The sequence below is a fragment of the Triticum dicoccoides genome, chromosome 2B (assembly GCF_002162155.2).
Source record: "Triticum dicoccoides isolate Atlit2015 ecotype Zavitan chromosome 2B, WEW_v2.0, whole genome shotgun sequence".
NCBI lineage: Eukaryota > Viridiplantae > Streptophyta > Magnoliopsida > Poales > Poaceae > Triticum > Triticum dicoccoides.
In genome coordinates this window covers 364913987-364931546 of record NC_041383.1, presented here as the reverse complement: position 1 = coordinate 364931546, position 17560 = coordinate 364913987, and the positions used below count along the sequence as shown (strand labels likewise).

At 51.8% G+C, this 17560-nt stretch overlaps 1 pseudogene; it reads right to left on the bottom strand.

Moving 5' to 3' along the window:
- Nucleotides 1–16204: 16204 nt before the first annotated feature.
- LOC119367713 lies at nt 16205–17270 on the bottom strand (annotated as a pseudogene).
- Nucleotides 17271–17560: the final 290 nt, after the last annotated feature.

Here is a 17560-nt window from a genome sequence, read left to right as displayed (position 1 = left end):
TGTCGCCGGTCTGGTGCCTCCCTTCTCTGAGTTCTTCTTTTCTGTCCTCTGCCATTATAACCTTCAAGCTCTTCACCTCCACCCCAACTTTGTCCTCCTTCTGGCAATCTTCGCCTACTATTGCGAGGCTCACGTGGGGGTGAAGCCCTTAGTGGCCCTGCTGCGCCACTACTTCTCCCTCCGGACCTCTCGTGGTTCCGTCTCTGCGTGTGTGAGCTTCATCGCGTACGGTAGCTCCATCGCCATTTCGAACCCCGGGAAAAGGATTGAGGGCTTCAGGAGCAAGTGGGTCTTGGTTGACGCTGGGCGCGTCCACCCCCGGCTGGTCTTTCCCATGGTGCACCCCTCGAGCTCCAACGACTGGTCTTGAGTGGAGCTTGTGGATCCCCACGCAAGGCTGGTGTTGGAGAAGATGGACGCGGATCTGAGGCCAGCCAGCATGGCGGCGGTGAAGCTGACTGGCACCTCGCTGCTGAGGGAGTTCCTGGAGCATCAACTGTCTCCGCTTCGTCAGTACTCGCTTCCGATGTGGAGGCCCCACCCGAGCCCCGCGGTCCTGGCCGATGAGGATCTAGCTGCTGCCGTCCAGTCTTTGGTCAGGGGGCGACGTGGCAAGGCTAGAGGTTGCTCCGACGCCCCTGTTCCTTCGCGAGGATTGGGAGCAGGTTGTGGGGTCCATGCCTGTCTTCAACGGGATGGGCCTGTGCCCGCAGAGGCTCCCGAGGACCTGGTGGACGTATCCTTTGGCGACTCCAGCGAAGAGAGGGAGGAAGGGGAGCGGGAAAAGGGGGCTGACTCCGAGGCAGAGTCAAGGGCTCCACCTCTTCGGCGCAAGTCCCGTGCTCTCCACCTTCCTCTGAGTGACGATGACGAGGGTGATGACGAGCAGGGAGGCGGGAGCCTGCCCCTGGTCCTGAAGAAGGACTGGACTGGGCTGATCCCCCACGGGTCCGCCCCAGCCCCGAGGCGATCCACTGGCGCTCCACCTGCACCCGCGCCCCTTGAGGCTGATCCTTGCAACCGGCTCTCGGGCTTCAAGTACGGCCGGAGGCTGCTCGAGCCTGCTGGTGAGGACCTGTAAGTGCTTGAACCCTGTCTTGTTTCTTGTTTCTCCACTGAGGCTTGACGTCCGTATCGCCCGTCTAGGCTAGCGCCCACAGCAAAGAAGCCGAAGAGGGCTCCTGAGACTCCATCCGCGGCAGCGCCTCTGCTCGCGAAAGAAGATGAATGTGACGCGCGGGCCTCTCCTGCCCAGGCATCCCTGCGAGGCCCTGCCGAGCCGGCTGGGGCGAGCTTGGCTCCTATGGCCCTGGCGACTCCCGAGGCACCCCCGCTTGACGCGGCCATCACAACCGCTAGGGCGCAGCAGGCTCCGCCTCAGGACACCGTGGTCATGATGCCGTCTTCTCCTCCTACTCCGCCGACTGCTGCTTCCCCGTCTCCTCCTACTGTCCTGGATCGTGCTGCTGCTGAACTGGACCGTCTGCGGCGGGATCTTCTGAGCGTCGACCCTCGTTTGGTGGCGGGGCGCTTGGAGCTAGCCTCTGGCTGGATTCGCTCCAATGCTTCGATTCGGGCGGCGCTGGTCCATGCCTCGATGGCCTGCGACGAGGAGAAGCAGGCCATCCTTGGGGTGAAGCTTTCCCGCGGAGCCGACTTGGTGGAGGCGGCTAATGCCCGAGGTCGTTGCGAGGTGCTGGAGGGCGAGCTGAAGGGCCTGGAGGACCATCTCGCCGAGGAGACTCACCTTCGCCTAGAGCAAGAGGATGGCATGAAGGCTCGTGAGGCGGCCGTCAAGGACTGGGACACCAAGCTCAAGAAGCGCCGTGACCGCCTAGGCGTGCTGGAGCGAGAGCTGGAGACGAGGAAGGTTGAGTTGGACGGCAAGGCATGGGTTCTTGCCGAGGATCGTGTGGCCTTTGCGGAGACGGAGGAGAAGGCCCGCGCTTCATTAAAGACGCTTTATGAGAGCGGCCTAGAGAGCCCGCTGGCCGGCGAGGAGGACGGCCCCGCCAAGCTGCTTCCTTTCCTGGTTCGTGCCCTTGAAGATGTCGCCCTTGGCCTCGGCCCTACGGCTGAGGCCGAGGCACGTGTCTTGTCTTCTGCGGCGCTGACGCGGGTCTTCACCCACATCTATCTTCGCGACCCCAACGTCGACCTCGACAGCCTGCTAGAGCCAGCGAGCGGCGAGCATGCCGCTGCGGCTGCTGAGGCCGTGAAGGGTCGCGTGGAGGCTCTGCTGGGGAAGTTCCGGGCCTTCAGCACCAGGCCGAAGCAGAGCGCTGCCAGCCCGGCAGGTCCACAAGGCGAACCCGCTCCGCGCAACGCCACGGCCGGCAAGTGACTCTGTTGTGGCTCCCGTCCTGCTTTTAGTTTCTGCACATGTATCAGGCCTCGGGGAGGCGTTAAAACTTGCATTTGGTGCTGTGATAACAGTATGGACTGTAATATTTGCTTTTGAATTCCTTGAAATTTGTGCTATTTCCCTCCTACTTGCTTGTGTCCTACGCCGGCAGAGCCCGGCCCCGCACATACCTCAGCCGCCGTTAGCCCTGACCGGAAACCAGGACGGGACCAAGGAGTGAGGGGCTACGTGACAAGTTAGGCTCCTGAGTCGCGATGGTCAGGAGTCCCCCTTGGCGCTCGAACAGCAAGTAGGGAGGTGAGATGTGGGGGTGGATCTACCGTTCTACGTCTGCAGAGCCCGGCCCCGCGCATACCTCAACCGCCGTTAGCCCCGACCGGAAACCAGGACGGGACCAAGGAGTGAGGGGCTACATGACTAGTTAGGCTCCTGAGTCGCTATGCTCAGGAGTCCCCCTTGACCATCAAACGGCCTTCATACCTTGGCTCCGCTCGAGGAGGGACGTGCGACGAACCAGGCCCAGGAGGCCTGGCTGGGTGGCGTGCGTCTGGGCGTGACCCAGGCGTAGCCCCCGTGCCCAGCCCCCTCGCGCGGCACTCCCGAGGGGAGGCGCCGCGATGAGGCTAGACACTGAGCCCTGGGCTCCCTGAGGTTGATGCGGCCCGGGGGCCACCTTCAGTTGTTTATCACCAGCGCGGAGCATAGCGCTTCCGTATGCGTATGGGCATAGCCGATCCTCGGCAGTGTCGTCAGCCAGCGCGGAGCATGGTGCTTCCACTGGTGCGTGGGAGCGGGCTCTCCTCTGGGAGGAGCCCCCGGGGCGTGTACAGCCCCGCCCTGACATGTGGCTGGCATGGTAGGGCTTGACGAGGTGTATCTGGGCACCCGTGAGCCAGCGCAGGACCCACGGGGCCCTACCTCAAGGCGGTTGCGCCTGGCTCTGGGCCTTATCTTGGAGTGTGTTCCTGCAAATTTGGCTAGATGCCGATGCTCTGCGTCCTTGGGTCCCGGCTCTCGGGCTGGTCTCAGCCGTCGCTGGCATGCCGGGGCGCGATGCCGTGGGCAGACCAGAGGGTGAGGGCCGGAGAGCCGATAGGAGCCCTGGGTCGTGATGCTTAGGCACCCCACCTTTAACGCGCAAGCTGGGTTAGATGTCGAAACTTTATGTCCTCGGGTCCCGGCTCTCGGGCTGGTCTCAGCCGTCGCTGGCATGCCGGGGCGCGATGTCGTAGGCAGACAAGAGGGTGAGGGCCGGAGAGCCGATAGGAGCCCTGAGTCACGATGCTCAGGAACCCCCCCCTTTAATGCACAAGCTTGCGACATCCAAAAAGGTACCATGAACAGGCACCAAACAACAAGCATGACGGGTCAAAATATGGCCCTAAGATAAATGCAGGAGGGGTACATGCCACTGGGTCTGACCCGAGCGGCTTGGGGATAATGCAGCCTGAGGGGCGCCCCCAGGAGAGTGAGCTAAGAACATGAAATAAAAGAGATACACGCCACGGGGACGGACCCACGCGGCCTGGGAATAATGCAGCCCTGAGGGCGCTCCCAGCTAGAAATGAACCTAGAAAGATGTCACCTGATGACGCTGAAGATGAAGGGGTGTTGATGCAGCAGACTCGGTGGGCTGCGGGGGCAGATCCTCACGAGCCCCCAGGCCCTGGGGCCTCGGGAGGCTCCGGAGGCACTGGTGGCTCCTCACGGACCGTCTCCATCTCCTACAGGGCTACAGAACGCCTGACCTCTTGAGCCTCCAGGATGTCCCTCATGATGCGCCGGTATGCAGTAGCTGCGTTCGGCAAGCCGCAAGGCATGCGAACGTAGCTGTGAGGTGGACCCTCGCAGCGTCCCACTCGCGAAGGCCAGAGGCACTCATGAGATGCGGCCTGGTTAAGCCCTGGTATGTCGATGCAGATGCGCAGCCCACCATCCTCGCCTGGATGGGGGGCCACAGCGGGTAAGCGGCGGCTGCCTCTCATGACCCTTGACTCATGTAACTCCTGAATGGCCTTGCTGACAAACTCCTGAGGGTTTGGCCCTCCTTGCCTTGCACCTTCTTGATGGAAATGTGCTTCGAAGCACGCCTCCACGTGGTGCCCAAGCGCCTCCCTCGTGACCTTGGCGAGGTCGACGGCTCTCCAGGGGAGAGCCCCCGAGCCCTGCCTGAGGAGGGCGCCGGGCGCGCTTCCCTATGTGATGGAAGGAGATTCCCCCTGAGCAGGCGCGGGAAGAGAGGGTCCTGCCTCCTGAGGGGCCGGGCCGGTCGATGTCTTCTTCTTCTTGGGGGCGGCCTCGGGAAGCCTCCTGCTTCCGCGATCCGGATCTTCCAGTGATGCGGCCTGAAAAGCTCTCTCCAGGGAGCAAACTGCGTCTCTCTCTTCGCAGGGCACTGTGATGACTTCATCACTTCCTGGCATCTTGAGGACGTTGTAGCCGTGGTGGGTTATGGCTATGAGCTTGGCCAGCGCTGGGTACCCGAGGATGGCGTTGTAGGGCAGGCGAATGTGCGCGACGTCGAAGTCGATGAGCTTAGTGCGGTAGTTGTCACGTGCCCCGAAGGTGACAGGGAGGCGGACCTGCCCAATCGGGACTGTGGAGCCGTCGGTGACTCCGGAGAAAGGCTTGGTTGGCTGAAGCTAACTGTAGGGTACTTGGAGATTGTTGAACGTTTCCACGGATAGGACATTGAGCCCTGCTCCGCTATTGATGAGGGTCCTGGTGACTAGCACGTTGCTGATGATTGGGGAACAAAGCATCGGGAGGACTCCGGCTGTGGACGCGCACCTGAGCTGACCCGCTGAGCTGAATGTGATGGCACACGTCGACCACCTGAGAGGGTGCGTGGCCTCGAGCTTGGGGAGGGCTGCATTCACTTCGCGGGTGAGCTGCTTGAAGATGCGCTGAGAGGCTGGGGCTTGGGCTCCGCCTAGGATGCAGGAGATCGCACGTGGTTCCTGGAAGCCCCCAGCCCACTTGTCCTGATGACAGTCCTCATTTCTCCTTGGCTGCGGCGGTAGCGGAGGGAGGCCTGCGTTACCTTGCGGGCGATTCTCGCGAGGCTGATCCCTCCATCCTCCCTCGCGAGGCGGGTCCTACCAGCGATCCTCGCGAGGTTGGTCGCACCACCCTTGACGTGGGCTGCGGTCTTCCCAGCGTCCTCCGTTCCTTCCTCCTCCTCGTCCATAGCCCTGATCGCTGCGGTCGGGACGCCGGCCAGTCCGTCCTGCACGCACGGCCCGGAGCTCTTGGCAATCATTGGTGTTATGGGTGTGGAGGTCGTGGTACACGCAGTACCGACTGCCCTTGGAGGATTCGGGCTGATCTCTGCCCCGCTTGGTGTCTGGTTCTTCCGCGAGCACGGCAGCCCCCTTGCGCTTCACGTCCTTGTCCTTGGGCTTCTTCTCTTCAGGGCCTACAGCAGGCAACTCGAGGAGGGAGAGACGCCCTTCCTCAGCCCTGGCGCACTTGGTCGCCAGGTTGAACAGCTCCAAGGAAGTGCACATATCTTCCTGCCTTGCGAGCTCCTCCTTCATTTTGATGTCACGCACGCCATCAGAGAAGGCTGAGATGATGGCCTCCTCGGTCATCTTGGGAATCTTGAGGCGCGCATTGTTGAAGCGCTGGATGTACTTCTGCAGGGTTTCCCCTGGTTGCTGCTTGATGCGGCGCATGTCGCTCACGGCGGGTGGCCGGTTGCGAGTACCCTGGAAGTTAGCGATGAACCGGGTGCGCATCTCGTCCCAGGAGGAGATCGAGCCTGGGGCCAGGTTCAGAAGCCAGGTGCGGGCCCCGTCCTTGAGAGCCATGGGAAACCAGTTCGCCATGACCTTCTCGTCTCCGTTGGCAGCCTCGATGCCCAACTCGTAGAGCTGGAGGAACTCTGCTGGGTCAGCTGTGCCATCGTAGCGAGGAGGCAGGTCTGGCTTGAACTTGCCGGGCCACGCGACGGTGTGTAGCTCAGTGGTGAAGGCGCGGTAGCCCGCTGTGCTCACAGGAGGCCTTGGTGGACGAAGGGCTCGGTCCTGCGGGTCCCCGTGTGCCGTAGCTGGGTGCAGCGCGGGGTCTTGACGTGCTGGAGCAGGAGCGTGGTCGGGATGAGTCGGAGCAGGGAGCGCTCGGGCAGCTTCTCAAGGGCGAGGGACCTCTTGGCAGCTCTGCTCCTGCCGTGCTGGTTCCTGACGGGGCGGGTTCCGCCTAGGGGCCGCGCGCCTTAGAGCCAGGGCGCCTTCTTGAGGGGGAGGCGGCTGAGGCGCCCCAGGAGCTTCATTGCCCGCGCATGGCAGGGCGCGGTGCAGCGAGAAAGATGGCGCGGCGAAGCCCCCAGCGGCGCGGACGAGTTCAGCGACTCGGTCGAGCCATTCTTCGTAGACGTCATCGACGGGGCGGTAGCGCAGGAGCTCGTTTTCCGCGATGAGTGCAGCTCGAGCCTCCATGGCCGCGCGGGGCGCGCAGGACGAAGAACCAGCGGGGGTGAGTGAGGGCGTAGCGGTGCGGCCGTCTTGCCTCATGGACGGGTGCTGGGACGATGCTTGCTACTCGTTCCCCGCCGGGCCGGTGGCAGCGTTGATGGCAGGCAACGGGGAACGACGAGGGCGCCCGCCGACGGGAGCCGTCTGGGTGACGTGGGAAGCGAGGGAGGCTCGGCGCTCTGCGCGAACCCGGCATGCGTCAGACATGGTCACGACGGTCGGAGAAGAACAGGGCAACGGAAGACGAATTCCGGAGCACCCCTACCTGGCGCGCCAAATGTCAGATTTATGGTTCCGGCAGACCCTTGAGGTTCGAACACTAGGGTGCGCGATGAGGTTTTGTCTTCTACCTACCTGTTCCTCGCCGAATCGCTAGGATCTACACTACGAGAAGAACAACACAAGAGACACAGGGTTTATACTGGTTCAGGCCACATTGTGGTGTAATACCCTACTCCAATGTGTGGCGTGGTGGATTGCCTCTTGGGCTGACGATGAACCATACAAGGAAGAACAGCCTCGCGAGGGTCTATTCTTGTGGTGGTGTTGTCCCTTTCGAGGGGTTGATTCTAGCTGCCTATCTTATCTCCAGATTCCTATCCAGATGCCTCTACCTTGTGGGTGGCTAGTCCTATTTATAGGCGAAGGCCCTGGGCCTCTTCCCAAATATTGAGCAGGAAGGGCGCCAACAATTGGCCAATTTGAAGGGGAACATCTAGTACACTTATCTTGACTAAAGTTGGTCCTTGCCTGTCAAAGGCTCTGGTGGTGACGCCGACTTGGGCTCCACGGTGACCTCCATCCTGCCGTTGGACTGGTCTTGGTCTTGTTGCACCGAAATGGATTCCTTTGCTTGATGCTCTCGCCTGCGCTTGGTCCCCTTGCACCAAAGAGGAAAGAAGGACACTACGCGGGCTGGCGCCCAGCTGGCACCCTTGGTCGTCATGGCTTGCGTCATGGGCACCTCGCGAGGTACCCCGCCTTGAACTCTCCGCCTCCTCGTGAGTCAGCCTGACGAGGCCGTGCCTGAGGAAGCTCCTTGTCGTCCGCCCCGCGAGGCTTGGCCCCTCGCGAGGGTCTTGAGTTTGTGTTGATGAAGATGGGTCGTGCTGGGCCCCCTTTGAGCCACGCCGCAGGCCACAGGCAGGCAAGTCTGGGGACCCCCATTCCTAGAACGTCGACAGCTAAAATCTCCACTATGCTTGCTAATTACAATTTTAAAGATGGAGTACCTAAAAAACTTGGAGATCCGAGAATACCAACTATACCTTGCTCCATTAAAAGAAACTATGTTAAAACTGCTATATGTGGTGTTATGCCTTTCTCTTTATATAAAAGACTTTATTTGAATAAACTCACATCTATTGAAATATCTTTGCAAATGGCTCACAAATCAACTGCCATACCTAACGGTATTTGTGAGGATGTGCCCATTGTTGTTGCTAATGTTACTATTTTGAATGACTTTGTTATACTTGAGATGCCCGAGGACGACAACATGTCGATTATCCTTGGTAGACCCTTCTTGAATAATGCAGGGGCTGTTATTGATTGCAATAAAATCAAGGTCACTTTTAATATAAATGGTAATGAGCATAAGGTGCACTTTTTGAAGAAACAATTCCAAGTGAATGGTATTAATGTTATTGAAAAATCTCTGACAATTACTATTGGAAGTTTTCTACTACCTCTACCTACTGTTAAAAAGAAATATGAAATGCTTATTGTTGGGGACATTCAGATCCCCGTTGAGGTAACTTAGTGATTTATGAATGTTCTTCGGTTTCATATTAATCGAAAGTGGTTGTTAATAAGACTTGATCAACCTTATTGATGGATCATTTTTGAGAGGTATGAAGTTGATGAATTTAGTGAGCACTATCTTCTGTCCCTACCTTTTGTTTTCTGTTTTTACTAGTTAAATAAAATAAAATGCCATGTTTTTTCTATTTTCTGAGTTTTCCGTGCAATAAAAAGATGACCAAAAATAAAAGTTCTCAGAATGCCGGAAAATTTAATATGATTTTTTTCTGAATATTTTTGTATTTCTGGTGCAAATAATATGAGAGGGAGGTGCACCAGGTGGGCACAACCCACCTGGGCGCGCCAGGATCCCCAGGCGCACCCTAGTGGGTTGTGGTCCCCACGTGGGCCCCCTCACTTACTTCTTCTTCCCACATCACCACATTCCTCCAGAAAAAATAACCATTGCTCTCTCTCTCCCTCCCTCCCTCTCTCTCTCTCTCTCTCTCTCTCTCTTTCTTTCTCTCTCTCTCTCTCTCTCTCGTGTTCTTGCTCCCGAAACTGTGGATTTCGATCTCTTTGCTCGAAGCTCAATTTCCGAAACTGTTTTGGGGATTTGTTGCTTGGTATTTGACTCCTCCATGTGTCCAATTAGTTTTTGTTTTAGTGGTTTATATTTTGAATAATTAGCTACTCATAGTGCTACTGTAGATGGGCTTGCATGCTGAATTCTTAGAGTTCTAAGTAGTTTGAATGCTTGCTATGGCCTCTATACATCGCTATGAGTAGTTGCTATCATTTTTGTGAATTTTTTCGAGAAAATATTTATGGACTAAAAATTTCAAAATTTTGTTCGTAGGAAAAAGACGAGTTTATTTAGGAAGCTTTCTTCCAAGAAGAACTCCTAGGGGGTTATTGGGAAGTCATCTGACAATGATCTCCATACCCGGAGGTTTGTGGAGCTACGGCCGTGCGAGTGACCGCATAATCTGTTCATGGAAGGGGCTGGAATCCTTCAAGAGTTCACACAATATGATGCTAATGCTAGCCTCACCAACTTCATTGCACCTGAATGCAAACAGTATCATCTCCTCACAAATTCCTTTGTGCAAAACTTTCATTTCCATTATAGGAATAATCCCCCAGAGGAGTCATTTAATTTATATGCTGAAAACCACCAGATACCATTTACTGAATTTTGTGACATATGCATGCTTCCTTCTGATGGTGATTTGGTAGAGCCTAAGCCCTCAGAGTTTGAAAGCTTTTACCATACTCTGACAGTGGGGGTGAGAGAGGAGTATCGAGTACCACCGATGTTAGCTTGCAGTTCCCTGCCGTGCATTATTTTGCTATATTTTTTGCAATGTGCTTACTAGCTAGAGAGAAGGTGGGTGCACTTAGAGCCCTAGACTTTGCTCTTTTGTGTCGCGCACTTTATTACGACAACACTTATAGCTTGGGAGCTATTGTGGCACGTCGCCTTCACCTTAATAGATCTAACAGTAAAATACATGGGGGCATTTATTCTAGTCGCTTGGCGACTCACTTTAACGTGCAAATTCGCCAGCATGATCATTGTTTGCCCAGGGCTTACTTAGATAGAGTAGCTATGGAGGACCACCACTTTATTGCTGCTGATTACCCTAATATTGATATGCCTTACAACTTAGTTTTGAGTGTGAAAACTCATGATATTATTCCCTTGTCTGCACCTGCTTTGTTTGATCATGTTGCTAGGGGCGGATACAGGATTATGCCATAGGACATTGTCGCTTACCGGAACAACCAGGCTGCGGCACAGGAGAAGCCTCAACAGTGGGACCCTCAGGTGCCTGCTCCCCAGCACTTCAACATTGGACCTCACGGTTCCTATGACTGGTGATTACCAAGTTAGGCAAAAAGCCTAAGCTTGGGGGAGTATGTATTCCCACTGACGTTACATTCATGTTCACACATTTCATTCCAGTTGTCGGTGTCCACACTTTTTCATTGTATTATCCATGTTAGATTTATTTTCTCGCTTTCTTCTTGTGTGTTTGAAAAACTTTGAGAAAACCAAAACGTATGTTTCTTGCTTCCTTTTAATTTTTCTTCCTAGTTTAAATTGTTGTAGTACTAAAAAGAAAACCCAAAAAGTTTTCCTTGTTCCTCTTTTACTTGTTGGGAGCTCTCCCGTGTAAATAGTTTTGTCATTTTTGCTTTTCTCTTTTCATTTGCTTGTTTACGAAAAAACAAAAACTCCAAAAATATTTTAGTGTGTTTCTCTGAATTTCTTTTCTTTTTTATTGAGTCATATCGAGGAGAAGACCACGATGAAAATGTTGAGTGGCTCTCATTTGCATTGCTGTTGATCTGACAAAGAGCCCATATTAGCTTGTCTTCTCCTCTTTAATAAAATGTTTGCAGATTCCAGCTTAGTCCCCGACACTCTTGCACTCTTATTATTTTCAAATTGTTCGGTCGTGCAAGTAAAAGGAAATAATGACGATATTCGATGAACTGGCCATGGCAGAGAGAAATGGGTATGAACTCAACTTGTTCTTTTTTTGTAAATATGTTTAACCTAGTAGCCATGATTCAGGCTATTATGATCAAACATGTTTGCAATGACAATCAGAGATTATAGTTTCTCATGCCATGCATAAGTAGCTAGGAGTGAATAATGACTTATCTTGGATATCAATATTGCGTTAAAACGATTGTGATGTAGTATGATGATATGGTATCCTCCTCTGAATGTTTGAGTGGCTTAAATTGGCACATCTTCATGCTTGTAGTTGAATCAAAACCAACATAGCCTCTATGATATTTATGTTCACGGTGTTCATATCTTACTCATGCTAGTATCCAATGTTACTTATGCATAATCCATGTTTATCACCGTTGTTGCTCTCTAGCTTGCCGCTTCTCAACCTATTTGCCAGCCTTCACCTGTACTAAGTGTGAATTCTACTTGTATATCAAAAACCTTGAACCCGAGTTATTCCAGATGAGTCCACCATACCTACCTATATGTGGTATTACCGTGCCGTCCTAAGTAAATTTGCATGTGCCATCACTAAAAACTTCAAATAAATATCCTTTTTGTCTGCCTGAATCATTCATGGAATGACAAGAAGTAGTCGGTTTCTTCCATGCTAAGCGGCTTATTCTCAGGTCGAGTGTTTATTCACTCGCCATCGCACGAGAAAAGGGCGGTAATAGGGATGCCCAGTCCCAAACTGCAAAAAGATTTGATCTCTCAGTTAATCAAACAAAAACTCCCAATGGAGTCATAACCTTTACTTTTTCGCTTGGGAATTGCCACTAGCGTGTTTAGCATGGAAGATATTGATAACTGATGGTCATGAAGTAAATGAGAAGGGTGCATGTCTCAAAATTTCATTTACCTGTGTTTTAAAAACTTGAGCTCTGGCACCTCTGCAAATCACTTCTTCCCTTTGCGAGGGGACTATCTATTTACTTTTATGTTGTGTCATCACCTTCTCAAATAAGCGCTAGAACCTAAGAGCACTGTTGTCATGCTGATGCATTGTGTATAACTAATGTTGGGTGCATCATGACTGGATCTTTTCTACCATGAATTACAATGTTTAGTCGATGCTTGAACTTTGGGGGTGCTCTGCATTTATGTTTTACGGTCTCAAAAAGGGCTAGCGAGATACCACTATTGTCATATTGTATCATGCTTGTTTTGACAATGTGTTGCTGTTTGAGATATCTTATTATTGCTCTCTAGTTGATTATGTCATTGATATGAGTTAATATAATTTTTAGGAGTTATTGTCGACATGGTTAGTTACAATCTTTGCTGAAAACCTGGGTGTTATTTAAGTTTATTTATGAAACAAGAGCAAAAGAGTTTGTAAATTTTTTCTTTTTCACTTTTAGTTTATCAACTGAATTGCTTGAGGACAAGCAAATGTTTAAGCATGGGGGAGTTGATACGTCTGCGTCGTATCTACTTTTCCTAATGCTTTTCCTCTTGTTTTGTACTCTCATTTGCATGAATTGAATGAAAATAATCCAGACTGACGCTATTTTCAGCAGAACTACCATGGTGTTGTTTTTGAGCAGAAATAGAAGTTCTCAAAATGGAATGAAACTTTGCAAGGATTTTTATACAATAAAAGAAAATATATGGAGCCAAGAACCACTGGAGGGGGTCACCTGGGTGGGCACAACCCACCAGGGCGCCACACACCCTCCAAGCGCGCCCAGGTGGGTTGACCCCACCTAGTGGCCCTAAAGACCCTGAAATCAACGCTATAAAATCACATATTTCCAGAAAAAATCAGGGAGAAAGAATTATCGCGTTTCACGAGACGGAGCCGCCGCCGTCTCCTGTTCTTCATCGGGAGACCAGATCTAGAGTCCGTTTGGGGCTCCGGAGAGGGGTATCTTCGATCTTCGTCATCACCAACCCTTCTCCATCGCCAATTCCAAGATGCTCCCCACCAGGAGTGAGTAATTCCTTCAGAGGCTCGCTGGTCAGTGAGGAGTTGAATGACATTCATCATGTAATCAAGTTAGTTTTGTTAGGGCCTGATCCCTAGTATCCATTATGTTCCGAGATTGATGTTGCTATGACTTTGCCATGCTTAATGCTTATCACTTTGGGCCCGGGTGCCAAGATTTTCAGATCTGAACCATTTATGTTATCACCATTATATCCATGTTCTAGATCCGATCTTGCAAGTTATAGTCACCTACTACGTGTTAGGATCCGGCAACCCCGGAGTGACAATAGTCGGGACCACTCCCGGTAATGACCGTAGTTTGAGGAGTTCATGTATTCACCATGTGCTAATGCTTTGTTCTGGTTCTCTATTAAAAGGAGGCCGTAATATCCCGTAGTTTCCAATAGGACCCCATGAGAGGGTAGGACAAAAGATGTCATGCAAATTCGTTCCATCAGCACGTATGACTATTTACGGAATACATGCCTACATTATATTTATGAACTGGAGGTAGTGCCGTATCGCCCTAGGTTATGATTGTCTCATGATGAATATCATCCAATGAATTATCGATCCAATGCCTATGAATTTACCTTATATTGTTCTTGCTAAGTTACTATTGCCGCTACTTCTATCGTTACTGCTACCAAATCACTGCTATCACTGTTACCGTTATTGTTGCTACTATTATCATTATCAAAACTATCATATTACTTTGCTACTAATCAGTTCGCTACAGATAATTAATCTCCAGGTGTGGCTGAATTGACAACTCAGCTACTAATACTTGCAAGTATTCTTTGGCTCCCCTTGTGTCGAATCTATAAATTTGGGTTGAATACTCTACCCCCCAAAACTATTGCAATCCCATATACTTGTGGGTTATCAGTGCACGTCAAAGCATGCCTCCAAGTGCCGCCCGAGAACCTCCCTTGTCACCTTGGTTAGGTCAGAGGCCCTCCAGAAGGAAGCCCCCAAGCCCGACCCATGGGAGGCGCCGGGTGCGCCTTCCTATGCGGGAGGAACGGGCGCCCCAATGGTAGGCACGGAGCAAGAGGAGTCACCGACGAGTTTCTTGGTCTCATGATGGCCCTTGGGGAGGAGCTGCCTCTTCTTCATTGTGGTGGCCTCGGGAGGCAAGACGCCACCCTCGTCATCGGAGTTCTCGGCTACAGCAGCATGGTAGGCATGCTCAAGAGAGTAGACTGCATCTTTCTCATTGCAGGCGACCATGATGACGCCATTGCACCCTGGCATCTTGTGGACATTGTAGCCGTGGTGGGTCGCTTCCATTAACTTGGTAAATGCGGGGTACCCAAGGTTGGTGTTGTATGGGAGGCCGACATGGGCGAAATCAAAGTCGATGAGCTCGGTGTGGTAGTTGTCGCGCTTGCCGAAGGTGACGGCGAGGCACACCTGCCCTAGAGGTGTGGTGTAGCCATCAGTCACTCCTGGGAAGGGCTTGGTGGGCATGTGTTGGTCGTAAGGCACTTGGAGCATGTCGAATGTTTCCACGGAGAGGACGTTGAGGCCCGCGCCACCATTAATGAGGGTCTTGGTGACTGCGACATTGCTGATGGTGGGCGTGCAGAGCATGCGCGCCGGCAGTGGCCACGCACCTGGGGTGGTCATTGACTCGAAGGTGTTGGTGTATTACGACCACCTAAGGGGCCATGCAGCCTCAAACTTTGGGGGGGGGGCAGAGTTCACCTCACGAGAGAATTGCTTGAAGACACGGTACGGGACAGGTGCCTGGGCACGAGGCTCTTGGAAGCCCCCTGCCCCATCATCCCAATGGTTGTCGTTGTTCCTTCTTGGCGGCGGCAGCGGAGGAAGACCGGTGTTACCCTGAGGACATGTCTCACGAGGTTGGTCACGCCAGGGGCCCTCACGAGGCTCGTCATGCCAGCGATCCTCGCGAGGCTGGTCGCGCCATTCCTTATGGGGGTTACAGCTGTTCCAGCGGCCTCCGCCGCAGCCTCCTCCATGGTCGTAACCTCGGTCGCCACGCTCCGGGCGGCGGCCCAAGCGCTCATCGTGGATTGCTTTGAGCTCCAGGAAGTCGTTGGTGTTGTGGGTTCGGACATTGTGGAAGATGCAATATGGGCGATTGTCTCTCGCCAGCTCATCGCTGTCACGGTCGTGCTTCTGCTCGGGCTTTGCTGCTAGCATAGCGAGGCCCTTGTGCTCCACCTCATTGGCCTTGGCCTTCTTGTCTTCTGGGTCATCTTTGGGATGCTTACTAGTCGCTGACAGGCTAGAATTAATGGCTAAAAATCATATGGGCGTGTGAGCACTCTGCACCGCTACAAGTCGTTACTACTAGTCTATATTGAGCCATATTCATCAATTCGTCAGGAAATTTGGCCTCACACAATGTATCCCTGTTCCACCAGATGCTTAATCAACCCTAGAACACAAGAGAACCCTTCTTATCGAAGAGAATTGCGTATTAACTAGATGAGAGAAATAGCCCTAAAGATGTGCATCAATTAAGTCATTACCTTCTATTTGATCTCCAGTATCGCTCATCAAGTACTTGGTGAGATTCCTCTTTTTTCTTGCAATTGCAAAGTGGTGGAAAAAATTGAATTTTGGTCACCATGTCGTAGCCAATTGTCTCTGCCCCGCTGGAGCCATGCTACTTCTTCTTGTTCAAAGAGGTTCTCGAGCAGTAGTCAAATTGACTTCCCCTGCTTGAGCGTAACGCCTGCCCCTGGTGTGGTGGAAAAAGCATCGATTTCTATTCCTTTTAAAGCTGCTGATGTGAGCTACCGAACAAACAAGATTAGTACAAAAAGCCACAACTAGCCCTAGCTTTCGTCATTGCTTCTTTATACCTTTCTCACTCTGGTAATTGCTCCTTCTCCAAAATATCACTACAGACAAGATGAGCTAATAGAAAAAGTTAGGGCAATAGATGATAGCGACTCGGCAGACTCGAACTGGCATAGGCGGATCGGATCTGACGAAATTAGCCTTTCTTCCATCAACATGAATCTCTTTGATTTCACACTTCAAGAGGATGGTGGGGTCAACCTCTCTACATCTGCGGGCCGGTAGGCCAGCCAACTAACTCTTCAAATGAAGAACTGATTACTCCACATCTATGAACCTATCATTCCCCACCCTTTCCCATTATTTCTTTTTGTATCGCGCTAGGACTTTGCCTCTTTTTTTGAGGAAAAATATGGAAGTAGAATCTCCTCTCTTTTAGAGGCGTCTTGCAAATCCAATTTAAGATCAATGAGGTCTTTCAGAGAGCCGCTGCTCTTTCCATTAAATTCTAGGGTCTCTTCGACCCTATGCGCAAAAGCAAGGTGTGAGCCCGCGACCCCTCAATCGCTCTCAGAGTCAATCGGCCCAAACCAGGTTATGAGCTCAATGAAAAAAAGTATTTTTAGAAATTGCTTGCAAAACTGCCTTGCGAGCATTAGCTTCAGCGTCAGCGCCATCTCGAGATGGATATTTTTTGCGCATCTCCAATAGCGCCTTGGCCCTAATTTCTTCTTCGTCTATTGGGGAAGAAGAAGAGGTAGAGTAGCAGGCGGATCTCATCCCTCGTACGGACTTCCCCGTACTCAAAGTGACTCTGAGAGATTTCGCTTCTCTACTAATCGCATTTTGTTCAAGAATCACTGTTTTCATGATCGTATGACGAAATAGATATACGAACTGTATAGGATCATTCGCTGGGATGGGATAAGTGATTCTTTTATAGGATTCCCATGGCATCGTAGAATCAACTAAGGATGGAATAGGTATTTGTGATCGATCAGCTTCCAGTATGGCCCAAGACTTTCTATCTACATTCAGAATAACCACACAATCAGGTTGTTGGTTCAACCCAAAATTGATCTTCTACTTTCTTGAACGGAATTTTTTATTTGCAAAGGAATTGGTCAAAAACACCCCGATCTACCATTGAGAATCATCGAAACAATGAGAATTCACATTTCTTAAATAGCTCGCCATTTCTTTCGCTATCTCATAAATAAATAAATGATTGGTCTTTAAAAAGAACGAACGGCCTTTTTGACGACTGGGAGATCGTATAAAATGAAGAGCGTTTTGTAAACAAATCAGTGTCTTGTCTCAATTGAGAATAGCAATTCCATTTCTGGAACTACGAATATAGACTTTGAAATGGTGATCAGCTACCCGACGGCCGAGATGTGCATTCGTACAAAGTAATTTAGTACAAACTATCGAAAGCATTGTCATTTTGCGATTTGAGTTCCGGAGATACAGGTGGTAAGTTATGGGTAATGGGGGGGGACTTTAAGACGAGATAGAATACCTAATATGGGAGTGGTTTATGTGAGAAAATATCTCCCTTACGAAACCAACTAAGCTATTTTCCATGTTATTGACAAATGACCTACCTTTGATGTGATGTGCCCGGCTAGCCCGGATTATTCTTAGAGCAGTTGAGGTTACCGGAATTATGGCCTTCCGTACAAGAACTGGCACTATTGTAACTCTCTATGGGCCTCCTGCCTTCTCGAAAGAAA